Here is a 12,505-nt window from a genome sequence, read left to right as displayed (position 1 = left end):
GTTCTCTCTTGGAGTCAGCTTCAGTAGACATTTTAGTTCATAGATGAAACCTTTCAATAACCTGATCGACATACCATCAGTAGAGCACAGCACTTGCGTTCTATCTTCCTTTCAAAATGGCTTCCACCTCTCTTGCCTTCAGCTTTGACTTCCATTATTTCCAGTTTCTATCTTGATTTTAATGTAAAGCTTAGGCTGCATCATCTTCTATTTTCCCATGAACCAAGCTGTCAGATGATATAGCTTGCTTACTCATCCCACACATTTGTGTGCCTATTCAGAGTTTGGAATAAAAGAAGTACCTAGGTTGCGCACCAAAAAAGTAAATGAGTAAATGCACCCAGTTAGCTGCAGAAGGATACCGGAAGTTTAAGACATAGCTGTACCCTCAAAGTGAATGATTTCGAGGTGTATGTCTTGTCTACAATGATTAAGAAGAAAACGGAGGGACCTATGAAATAATTGGCCGAAATAGCTCAGTTGGGAGAGCGTTAGACTGAAGATCTAAAGGTCCCTGGTTCAATCCCGTGTTTCGGCAAAGACTCAGAAGACAGCTTGTTAGGCGTGTTTCTTTCTTGGATTCAGCTTCTGGTGACGTTTTATTTAATTGATAAAACCTTTCATCAACCTAATTGACATACCATCAGTACAAGACAGTACTTGTTTTCTATCTTCCTTTCAAAATGGATTCCACCTCTCTTGCCTTCAGCTTTGACTTCCATTATTTACTGTTTCTGTCTTGATTTTTAGGTAACCCGCAGTCTGCATCAGTCTCCATCTTCCCTTGAACCAAAGTGTCGGATGAAATAGCTTGCTTACTCATGCCACACATTTCTGTGCATTAGATTGCTAGCCTATTTAGAGCTTAGAAAAAAAGAAATACCTAGCTTGCACAATAAAAAACGAATTCCCTAATTACACCCAGTTAACTGGAGAAGGATACAGCAAAGTTTAAGACATAGCTGTACCCTCACAGTGAATGATTTAGACTTCTGTGTCTTGTCTACAATGATTAAAAATGATACGGAAAGCTTTTCATGACACCTTGCTAAAATATCTCAGTTGGGCGAATGTTAGACTAAAGATAAAAAAGGTCCTTGGTTCAATCCTGGGTTGTGCCAAAGACCAAGCACTCAGCTTGTTAGGCATGTTTCTTTCTTGGAATCACTCTCAAGTGACATTTTATTTCATTGATAAAAACTTGCATCAACCTGATCGACATGCCATCGGTACAAAAGAGCACCTATTTTCTATCTTCCTTTCAAAATGGCTTCCACCTCTCTTGCCTTCAGCTTTGACTTCCATTATTTCCCGTTTCTATCTTGATTTTAATGTAAACCGTAGCCGGCGTCATCTTCCATTTTCCCATGAGCCAAACTGTCAGATGATATAGCTTGCTTGGTCATGCCACACATTTCTGTTTATGAGAGTGGTAGCCTATTCAGAGTTTAGAAAAAAAGAAGTACCTACCTCGCGTAGCAAAAAAGTAAAGGAGTAATTGCCCCCAGTTAGCTACAGAAGGATACAGCAAAGTGTAACACATAGCTGTACCCTCACAGTGAATGATTGCGACTTATATTTCTTGTCTACAATGATTAACAATAATAAGGAAGGCACTGTGAAAAAACGGGCTGAAAGAGCTCAGTTGCGAGGACGTCAAACTTTAGATCTAAGGGTCCGTGGTTAAATCCTTGGTTTGGTCAAAGACTGAGCAGCTAGTTCGTCAGGCAAGTTTCTTTTTTGGAGTCAGCTTCCGGTGACGTTTTATTTAATTAATAAAACCTTTCATCAACCTAATTGACATACCATCAGTACAAGACAGTACGTGTTTTCTATCTTTCTTTGAAAATGGATTCCACCTCTCTTGCCTTCAGCTTTGACTTCCATTATTTGCCGTTTCTATCTCGATTTTAGGGTAAACTGTAGCCTGCATCATTTTCCATCTAACCTTGGACCAAAGTGTCAGATGATATAGCTTGCTTCCTCATGCCACACATTTCTGTGTATTAGATTGCTAGCCTATTTAGCGTTTAGAAAAAAAGAAATACCTAGCTTGCGCAATAAAAAATAAATTGACTAATTGTGCCCAGTTAGCTGCAGAAGGATACAGCATACTTTAACACATAGATGTACCCTCCTAGTGATTGATCAGATGCCCACTTGTTTCCTCCAATGATTAAGAATCATCAGGAAGGTATTTTCTGACAACTGGCCAAAATAGCTCAGTTGGGAGAGCGTTAGACTGAAGATCTAAAGGTCCCTGGTTCAATCCCGGGTTTCGGCAAGGACTGAGCACCTAGCTAATTAGGTGTAGTTCTCTCTTGGAGTCAGCTTCAGTAGACATTTTAGTTCATAGATGAAACCTTTCAATAACCTGATCGACATACCATCAGTAGAGCACAGCACTTGCGTTCTATCTTCCTTTCAAAATGGCTTCCACCTCTCTTGCCTTCAGCTTTGACTTCCATTATTTCCAGTTTCTATCTTGATTTTAATGTAAAGCTTAGGCTGCATCATCTTCTATTTTCCCATGAACCAAGCTGTCAGATGATATAGCTTGCTTACTCATCCCACACATTTGTGTGCCTATTCAGAGTTTGGAATAAAAGAAGTACCTAGGTTGCGCACCAAAAAAGTAAATGAGTAAATGCACCCAGTTAGCTGCAGAAGGATACCGGAAGTTTAAGACATAGCTGTACCCTCAAAGTGAATGATTTCGAGGTGTATGTCTTGTCTACAATGATTAAGAAGAAAACGGAGGGACCTGTGAAATAACTGGCCGAAATAGCTCAGTTGGGAGAGCGTTAGACTGAAGATCTAAAGGTCCCGGGTTTCGGCAAAGACTCAGAAGACAGCTTGTTAGGCGTGTTTCTTTCTTGGATTCAGCTTCTGGTGACGTTTTATTTAATTGATAAAACCTTTCATCAACCTAATTGACATACCATCAGTACAAGACAGTACTTGTTTTCTATCTTCCTTTCAAAATGGATTCCACCTCTCTTGCCTTCAGCTTTGACTTCCATTATTTACTGTTTCTATCTTGATTTTTAGGTAACCCGCAGTCTGCATCAGTCTCCATCTTCCCTTGAACCAAAGTGTCGGATGAAATAGCTTGCTTACTCATGCCACACATTTCTGTGCATTAGATTGCTAGCCTATTTAGAGTTTAGAAAAAAAGAAATACCTAGCTTGCAGAATAAAAAACAAATTCCCTAATTACACCCAGTTAACTGGAGAAGGATACAACAAAGTTTAAGACATAGCTGTACCCTCACAGTGAATGATTTAGACTTCTGTGTCTTGTCTACAATGATTAAAAATGATACGGAAAGCTTTTCATGACACCTGGCTAAAATATCTCAGTTAGGATAATGTTAGACTAAAGATAAAAAAGGTCCTTGGTTCAATCCTGGGTTGTGCCAAAGACCAAGCACTCAGCTTGTTAGGCATGTTTCTTTCTTGGAGTCACTCTCAAGTGACATTTTATTTCATTGATAAAAACTTGCATCAACCTGATCGACATGCCATCGGTACAAAAGAGAACTTATTTCTATCTTCCTTTCAAAATGGCTTCCACCTCTCTTGCCTTCAGCTTTGACTTCCATTATTTCCCGTTTCTATCTTGATTTTAATGTAAACCGTAGCCGGCGTCATCTTCCATTTTCCCATGAGCCAAACTTTCAGATGATATAGCTTGCTTGGTCATGCCACACATTTCTGTTTATGAGAGTGGTAGCCTATTCAGAGTTTAGAAAAAAAGAAGTACCTACCTCGCGTAGCAAAAAAGTAAAGGAGTAATTGCCCCCAGTTAGCTACAGAAGGATACAGCAAAGTGTAACACATAGCTGTACCCTCACAGTGAATGATTGCGACTTATATTTCTTGTCTACAATGATTAACAATAATAAGGAAGGCACTGTGAAAAAACGGGCTGAAAGAGCTCAGTTGCGAGGACGTCAAACTTTAGATCTAAGGGTCCCTGGTTAAATCCTTGGTTTGGTCAAAGACTGAGCAACTAGTTCGTCAGGCAAGTTTCTTTTTTGGAGTCAGCTTCCGGTGACGTTTTATTTAATTAATAAAACCTTTCATCAACCTAATTGACATACCATCAGTACAAGACAGTACGTGTTTTCTATCTTGCTTTGAAAATGGATTCCACCTCTCTTGCCTTCAGCTTTGACTTCCATTATTTGCCGTTTCTATCTCGATTTTAGGGTAAACTGTAGCCTGCATCATTTTCCATCTAACCTTGGACCAAAGTGTCAGATGATATAGCTTGCTTCCTCATGCCACACATTTCTGTGTATTAGATTGCTAGCCTATTTAGCGTTTAGAAAAAAAGAAATACCTAGCTTGCGCAATAAAAAATAAATTGACTAATTGTGCCCAGTTAGCTGCAGAAGGATACAGCATACTTTAACACATAGATGTACCCTCCTAGTGATTGATCAGATGCCCACTTGTTGCCTGCAATGATTAAGAATCATCAGGAAGGTATTCTCTGACAACTGGCCGAAATAGCTCATTTGGGAGAGCGTTAAACTGAAGATCTAAAGCTCTCTGGTTCAATCCCGGGTTTTGGCAAGGACTGAGCACCTAGCTAATTAGGTGTAGTTCTCTCTTGGAGTCAGCTTCAGTAGACATTTTAGTTCATAGATGAAACCTTTTAATAACCTGTTCGACATACCATCAGTAGAGCACAGCACTTGCGTTCTATCTTCCTTTCAAAATGGCTTCCACCTCTCTTGCCTTCAGCTTTGACTTCCATTATTTCCAGTTTCTATCTTGATTTTAATGTAAACCTTAGGCTGCATCATCTTACATTTTCCCATGAACCAAGCTGTCAGATGATATAGCTTGCTTACTCATCCCACACATTTGTGTGCCTATTCAGAGTTTGGAATAAAAGAAGTACCTAGGTTGCGCACCAAAAAAGTAAATGAGTAAATGCACCCAGTTAGCTGCAGAAGGATACCGGAAGTTTAAGACATAGCTGTACCCTCAAAGTGAATGATTTCGAGGTGTATGTCTTGTCTACAATGATTAAGAAGAAAGCGGAGGGACCTGTCAAATGACTGGCCGAAATAGCTCAGTTGGGAGAGCGTTAGACTGAAGATCTAAAGGTCCCTGGTTCAATCCCGGGTTTCGGCAAAGACTCAGAAGACAGCTTGTTAGGTGTGTGTGTTTCTTTCTTGGATTCAGCTTCCGGTGACGTTTTATTTAATTGATAAAATCTTTCATCAACCTAATTGACATACCATCAGTACAAGACAGTACGTGTTTTCTATCTTCCTTTCAAAATGGATTCCACCTCTCTTGCCTTCAGCTTTGACTTCCATTATTTACTGTTTCTGTCTTGATTTTTAGGTAACCCGCAGTCTGCATCAGTCTCCATCTTCCCTTGAACCAAAGTGTCGGATGAAATAGCTTGCTTACTCATGCCACACATTTCTGTGCATTAGATTGCTAGCCTATTTAGAGTTTAGAAAAAAAGAAATACCTAGCTTGCACAATAAAAAACGAATTCCCTAATTACACCCAGTTAACTGGAGAAGGATACAGCAAAGTTTAAGACATAGCTGTACCCTCACAGTGAATGATTTAGACTTCTGTGTCTTGTCTACAATGATTAAAAATGATACGGAAAGCTTTTCATGACACCTGGTTTAAATATCTCAGTTGGGAGAATGTTAGACTAAAGATAAAAAAGGTCCTTGGTTGAATCCTGGGTTGTGCCAAAGACCAAGCACTCAGCTTGTTAGGCATGTTTCTTTCTTGGAGTCACTCTCAAGGGACATTTTATTTCATTGATAAAAACTTGCATCAACCTGATCGACATGCCATCGGTACAAAAGAGCACTTATTTTCTATCTTCCTTTCAAAATGGCTTCCACCTCTCTTGCCTTCAGCTTTGACTTCCATTATTTCCCGTTTCTATCTTGATTTTGATGTAAACCGTAGGCGGCGTCATCTTCCATTTTCCCATGAGCCAAACTGTCAGATGATATAGCTTGCTTAGTCATGCCACACATTTCTGTTTATGAGAATGGTAGCCTATTCAGAGTTTAGAAAAAAAGAAGTACCTAGCTCGCGTAGCAAAAAAGTAAAGGAGTAATTGCCCCCAGTTAGCTACAGAAGGATACAGCAAAGTGTAACACATAGCTGTACCCTCACAGTGAATGATTGCGACTTATATTTCTTGTCTACAATGATTAATAATAATAAGGAAGGCACTGTGAAAAAACGGGCTGAAAGAGCTCAGTTGCGAGGACGTCAAACTTTAGATCTAAGGGTCCCTGGTTAAATTCTTGGTTTGGTCAAAGACTGAGCAGCTAGTTCGTCAGGCAAGTTTCTTTTTTGGAGTCAGCTTCCGGTGACGTTTTATTTAATTAATAAAACCTTTCATCAACCTAATTGACATACCATCAGTACAAGACAGTACGTGTTTTCTATCTTCCTTTGAAAATGGATTCCACCTCTCTTGCCTTCAGCTTTGACTTCCATTATTTCCCGTTTCTATCTCGATTTTAGGGTAAACTGTAGCCTGCATGATTTTCCATCTAACCTTGGACCAAAGTGTCAGATGATATAGCTTGCTTCCTCATGCCACACATTTCTGTGTATTAGATTGCTAGCCTATTTAGCGTTTAGAAAAAAAGAAATACCTAGCTTGCGCAATAAAAAATAAATTGACTAATTGTGCCCAGTTAGCTGCAGAAGGATACAGCATACTTTAACACATAGATGTACCCTCCTAGTGATTGATCAGATGCCCACTTGTTGCCTACAATGATTAAGAATCATCAGGAAGGTATTCTTTGACAACTGGCCGAAATAGCTCAGTTGGGAGAGCGTTAGACTGAAGATCTAAAGGTCCCTGGTTCAATCCCGGGTTTTGGCAAGGAGTGAGCACCTAGCTAATTAGGTGTAGTTCTCTCTTGGAGTCAGCTTCAGTAGACATTTTAGTTCATAGATGAAACCTTTCAATAACCTGATCGACATACCATCAGTAGAGCACAGCACTTGCGTTCTATCTTCCTTTGAAAATGGCTTCCACCTCTCTTGCCTTCAGCTTTGACTTCCATTATTTCCAGTTTCTATCTTGATTTTAATGTAAAGCTTAGGCTGCATCATCTTCTATTTTCCCATGAACCAAGCTGTCAGATGATATAGCTTGCTTACTCATCCCACACATTTGTGTGCCTATTCAGAGTTTGGAATAAAAGAAGTACCTAGGTTGCGCACCAAAAAAGTAAATGAGTAAATGCACCCAGTTAGCTGCAGAAGGATACCGGAAGTTTAAGACATAGCTGTACCCTCAAAGTGAATGATTTCGAGGTGTATGTCTTGTCTACAATGCTTAAGAAGAAAACGGAGGGACCTGTGAAATAACTGGCCGAAATAGCTCAGTTGGGAGAGTGTTAGACTGAAGATCTAAAGGTCCCTGGTTCAATCCCGGGTTTCGACAAAGACTCAGAAGGCAGCTTGTTAGGCGTGTTTCTTTCTTGGATTCAGCTTCTGGTGACGTTTTATTTAATTGATAAAACCTTTCATCAACCTAATTGACATACCATCAGTACAAGACAGTACGTGTTTTCTATCTTCCTTTGAAAATGGTTTCCACCTCTCTTGCCTTCAGCTTTGACTTCGATTATTTGCCGTTTCTATCTCGATTTTAGGGTAAACTGTAGCCTGCATCATTTTCCATCTAACCTTGGACCAAAGTGTCAGATGATATAGCTTGCTTCCTCATGCCACACATTTCTGTGTATTAGATTGCTAGCCTATTTAGCGTTTAGAAAAAAAGAAATACCTAGCTTGCGCAATAAAAAATAAATTGACTAATTGTGCCCAGTTAGCTGCAGAAGGATACAGCATACTTTAACACATAGATGTACCCTCCTAGTGATTGATCAGATGCCCACTTGTTGCCTACAATGATTAAGAATCATCAGGAAGGTATTCTCTGACAACTGGCCGAAATAGCTCAGTTGGGAGAGCGTTAGAGTGAAGATCTAAAGGTCCCTGGTTCAATCCCGGGTTTCGGCAAGGACTGAGCACCTAGCTAATTAGGTGTAGTTCTCTCTTGGAGTCAGCCTCAGTAGACATTTTAGTTCATAGATGAAACCTTTCAATAACCTGATCGACATACCATCAGTAGAGCACAGCACTTGCGTTCTATCTTCCTTTCAAAATGGCTTCCACCTCTGTTGCCTTCAGCTTTGACTTCCATTATTTCCAGTTTGTATCTTGATTTTAATGTAAAGCTTAGGCTGCATCATCTTCTATTTTCCCATGAACCAAGCTGTCAGATGATATAGCTTGCTTACTCATCCCACACATTTGTGTGCCTATTCAGAGTTTGGAATAAAAGAAGTACCTAGGTTGCGCACCAAAAAAGTAAATGAGTAAATGCACCCAGTTAGCTGCAGAAGGATACCGGAAGTTTAAGACATAGCTGTACCATCAAAGTGAATGATTTGGAGGTGTATGTCTTGTCTACAATGATTAAGAAGAAAACGGAGGGAGCTGTGAAATAACTGGCCGAAATAGCTCAGTTGGGAGAGCGTTAGACTGAAGATCTAAAGGTCCCTGGTTCAATCCCGGGTTTCGGCAAAGACTCAGAAGACAGCTTTTTAGGCGTGTTTCTTTCTTGGATTCAGCTTCTGGTGACGTTTTATTTAATTGATAAAACCTTTCATCAACCTAATTGACATACCATCAGTACAAGACAGTACTTGTTTTCTATCTTCCTTTCAAAATGGATTCCACCTCTCTTGCCTTCAGCTTTGACTTCCATTATTTACTGTTTCTATCTTGATTTTTAGGTAACCCGCAGTCTGCATCAGTCTCCATCTTCCCTTGAACCAAAGTGTCGGATGAAATAGCTTGCTTACTCATGCCACACATTTCTGTGCATTAGATTGCTAGCCTATTTAGAGTTTAGAAAAAAAGAAATACCTAGCTTGCAGAATAAAAAACAAATTCCCTAATTACACCCAGTTAACTGGAGAAGGATACAACAAAGTTTAAGACATAGCTGTACCCTCACAGTGAATGATTTAGACTTCTGTGTCTTGTCTACAATGATTAAAAATGATACGGAAAGCTTTTCATGACACCTGGCTAAAATATCTCAGTTAGGATAATGTTAGACTAAAGATAAAAAAGGTCCTTGGTTCAATCCTGGGTTGTGCCAAAGACCAAGCACTCAGCTTGTTAGGCATGTTTCTTTCTTGGAGTCACTCTCAAGTGACATTTTATTTCATTGATAAAAACTTGCATCAACCTGATCGACATGCCATCGGTACAAAAGAGAACTTATTTTCTATCTTCCTTTCAAAATGGCTTCCACCTCTCTTGCCTTCAGCTTTGACTTCCATTATTTCCCGTTTCTATCTTGATTTTAATGTAAACCCTAGCCGGCGTCATCTTCCATTTTCCCATGAGCCAAACTGTCAGATGATATAGCTTGCTTGGTCATGCCACACATTTCTGTTTATGAGAGTGGTAGCCTATTCAGAGTTTAGAAAAAAAGAAGTACCTACCTCGCGTAGCAAAAAAGTAAAGGAGTAATTGCCCCCAGTTAGCTACAGAAGGATACAGCAAAGTGTAACACATAGCTGTACCCTCACAGTGAATGATTGCGACTTATATTTCTTGTCTACAATGATTAACAATAATAAGGAAGGCACTGTGAAAAAACGGGCTGAAAGAGCTCAGTTGCGAGGACGTCAAACTTTAGATCTAAGGGTCCCTGGTTAAATCCTTGGTTTGGTCAAAGACTGAGCAGCTAGTTCGTCAGGCAAGTTTCTTTTTTGGAGTCAGCTTCCGGTGACGTTTTATTTAATTAATAAAACCTTTCATCAACCTAATTGACATACCATCAGTACAAGACAGTACGTGTTTTCTATCTTTCTTTGAAAATGGATTCCACCTCTCTTGCCTTCAGCTTTGACTTCCATTATTTGCCGTTTCTATCTCGATTTTAGGGTAAACTGTAGCCTGCATCATTTTCCATCTAACCTTGGACCAAAGTGTCAGATGATATAGCTTGCTTCCTCATGCCACACATTTCTGTGTATTAGATTGCTAGCCTATTTAGCGTTTAGAAAAAAAGAAATACCTAGCTTGCGCAATAAAAAATAAATTGACTAATTCTGCCCAGTTAGCTGCAGAAGGATACAGCATACTTTAACACATAGATGTACCCTCCTAGTGATTGATCAGATGCCCACTTGTTGCCTGCAATGATTAAGAATCATCAGGAAGGTATTCTCTGACAACTGGCCGAAATAGCTCATTTGGGAGAGCGTTAAACTGATGATCTAAAGCTCTCTGGTTCAATCCCGGGTTTTGGCAAGGACTGAGCACCTAGCTAATTAGGTGTAGTTCTCTCTTGGAGTCAGCTTCAGTAGACATTTTAGTTCATAGATGAAACCTTTTAATAACCTGTTCGACATACCATCAGTAGAGCACAGCACTTGCGTTCTATCTTCCTTTCAAAATGGCTTCCACCTCTCTTGCCTTCAGCTTTGACTTCCATTATTTCCAGTTTCTATCTTGATTTTAATGTAAACCTTAGGCTGCATCATCTTACATTTTCCCATGAACCAAGCTGTCAGATGATATAGCTTGCTTACTCATCCCACACATTTGTGTGCCTATTCAGAGTTTGGAATAAAAGAAGTACCTAGGTTGCGCACCAAAAAAGTAAATGAGTAATTGCACCCAGTTAGCTGCAGAAGGATACCGGAAGTTTAAGACATAGCTGTACCATCAAAGTGAATGATTTGGAGGTGTATGTCTTGTCTACAATGATTAAGAAGAAAACGGAGGGAGCTGTGAAATAACTGGCCGAAATAGCTCAGTTGGGAGAGGGTTAGACTGAAGATCTAAAGGTCCCTGGTTCAATCCCGGGTTTCGGCAAAGACTCAGAAGACAGCTTTTTAGGCGTGTTTCTTTCTTGGATTCAGCTTCTGGTGACGTTTTATTTAATTGATAAAACCTTTCATCAACCTAATTGACATACCATCAGTACAAGACAGTACTTGTTTTCTATCTTCCTTTCAAAATGGATTCCACCTCTCTTGCCTTCAGCTTTGACTTCCATTATTTACTGTTTCTATCTTGATTTTTAGGTAACCCGCAGTCTGCATCAGTCTCCATCTTCCCTTGAACCAAAGTGTCGGATGAAATAGCTTGCTTACTCATGCCACACATTTCTGTGCATTAGATTGCTAGCCTATTTAGAGTTTAGAAAAAAAGAAATACCTAGCTTGCACAATAAAAAACGAATTCCCTAATTACACCCAGTTAACTGGAGAAGGATACAGCAAAGTTTAAGACATAGCTGTACCCTCACAGTGAATGATTTAGACTTCTGTGTCTTGTCTACAATGATTAAAAATGATACGGAAAGCTTTTCATGACACCTGGTTTAAATATCTCAGTTGGGAGAATGTTAGACTAAAGATAAAAAAGGTCCTTGGTCCAATCCTGGGTTGGGCCAAAGACCAAGCACTCAGCTTGTTAGGCATGTTTCTTTCTTGGAGTCACTCTCAAGGGACATTTTATTTCATTGATAAAAACTTGCATCAACCTGATCGACATGCCATCGGTACAAAAGAGCACTTATTTTCTATCTTCCTTTCAAAATGGCTTCCACCTCTCTTGCCTTCAGCTTTGACTTCCATTATTTCCCGTTTCTATCTTGATTTTGATGTAAACCGTAGGCAGCGTCATCTTCCATTTTCGCATGAGCCAAACTGTCAGATGATATAGCTTGCTTAGTCATGCCACACATTTCTGTTTATGAGAATGGTAGCCTATTCAGAGTTTAGAAAAAAAGAAGTACCTACCTCGCGTAGCAAAAAAGTAAAGGAGTAATTGCCTCCAGTTAGCTACAGAAGGATACAGCAAAGTGTAACACATAGCTGTACCCTCACAGTGAATGATTGCGACTTATATTTCTTGTCTACAATGATTAATAATAATAAGGAAGGCACTGTGAAAAAACGGGCTGAAAGAGCTCAGTTGCGAGGACGTCAAACTTTAGATCTAAGGGTCCCTGGTTAAATTCTTGGTTTGGTCAAAGACTGAGCAGCTAGTTCGTCAGGCAAGTTTCTTTTTTGGAGTCAGCTTCCGGTGACGTTTTATTTAATTAATAAAACCTTTCATCAACCTAATTGACATACCATCAGTACAAGACAGTACGTGTTTTCTATCTTCCTTTGAAAATGGATTCCACCTCTCTTGCCTTCAGCTTTGACTTCCATTATTTCCCGTTTCTATCTCGATTTTAGGGTAAACTGTAGCCTGCATCATTTTCCATCTAACCTTGGACCAAAGTGTCAGATGATATAGCTTGCTTCCTCATGCCACACATTTCTGTGTATTAGATTGCTAGCCTATTTAGCGTTTAGAAAAAAAGAAATACCTAGCTTGCGCAATAAAAAATAAATTGACTAATTGTGCCCAGTTAGCTGCAGAAGGATACAGCATA

The 12,505-nt window shown here is 39.6% G+C and overlaps 5 non-coding genes across 5 annotated transcripts; all 5 read left to right on the top strand.

Annotated features, from left to right (window-relative positions):
* The first annotated feature begins 2,211 nt into the window (after positions 1-2,211).
* Positions 2,212-2,284, top strand: TRNAF-GAA (transfer RNA phenylalanine (anticodon GAA)). Its single transcript has one exon. It is a non-coding gene; the product is annotated as a tRNA-Phe (tRNA).
* A 2,794-nt stretch (positions 2,285-5,078) lies between these two features.
* TRNAF-GAA (transfer RNA phenylalanine (anticodon GAA)) lies at positions 5,079-5,151 on the top strand. The gene has a single exon. It is a non-coding gene; the product is annotated as a tRNA-Phe (tRNA).
* A 1,677-nt stretch (positions 5,152-6,828) lies between these two features.
* On the top strand, positions 6,829-6,901 carry TRNAF-GAA (transfer RNA phenylalanine (anticodon GAA)). Its single transcript has one exon. It is a non-coding gene; the product is annotated as a tRNA-Phe (tRNA).
* Positions 6,902-8,543: 1,642 nt separating this feature from the next.
* Positions 8,544-8,616, top strand: TRNAF-GAA (transfer RNA phenylalanine (anticodon GAA)). Its single transcript has one exon. It is a non-coding gene; the product is annotated as a tRNA-Phe (tRNA).
* A 1,673-nt stretch (positions 8,617-10,289) lies between these two features.
* On the top strand, positions 10,290-10,362 carry TRNAI-GAU (transfer RNA isoleucine (anticodon GAU)). Its single transcript has one exon. It is a non-coding gene; the product is annotated as a tRNA-Ile (tRNA).
* The last annotated feature ends 2,143 nt before the right edge of the window (positions 10,363-12,505 follow it).

The sequence above is a fragment of the Pleurodeles waltl genome, unplaced genomic scaffold, assembly GCF_031143425.1.
Source record: "Pleurodeles waltl isolate 20211129_DDA unplaced genomic scaffold, aPleWal1.hap1.20221129 scaffold_492, whole genome shotgun sequence".
Lineage (NCBI taxonomy): Eukaryota > Metazoa > Chordata > Amphibia > Caudata > Salamandridae > Pleurodeles > Pleurodeles waltl.
Note: the sequence above shows the minus strand (reverse complement) of the source record. Positions and strands in the feature narration are given on the sequence as shown.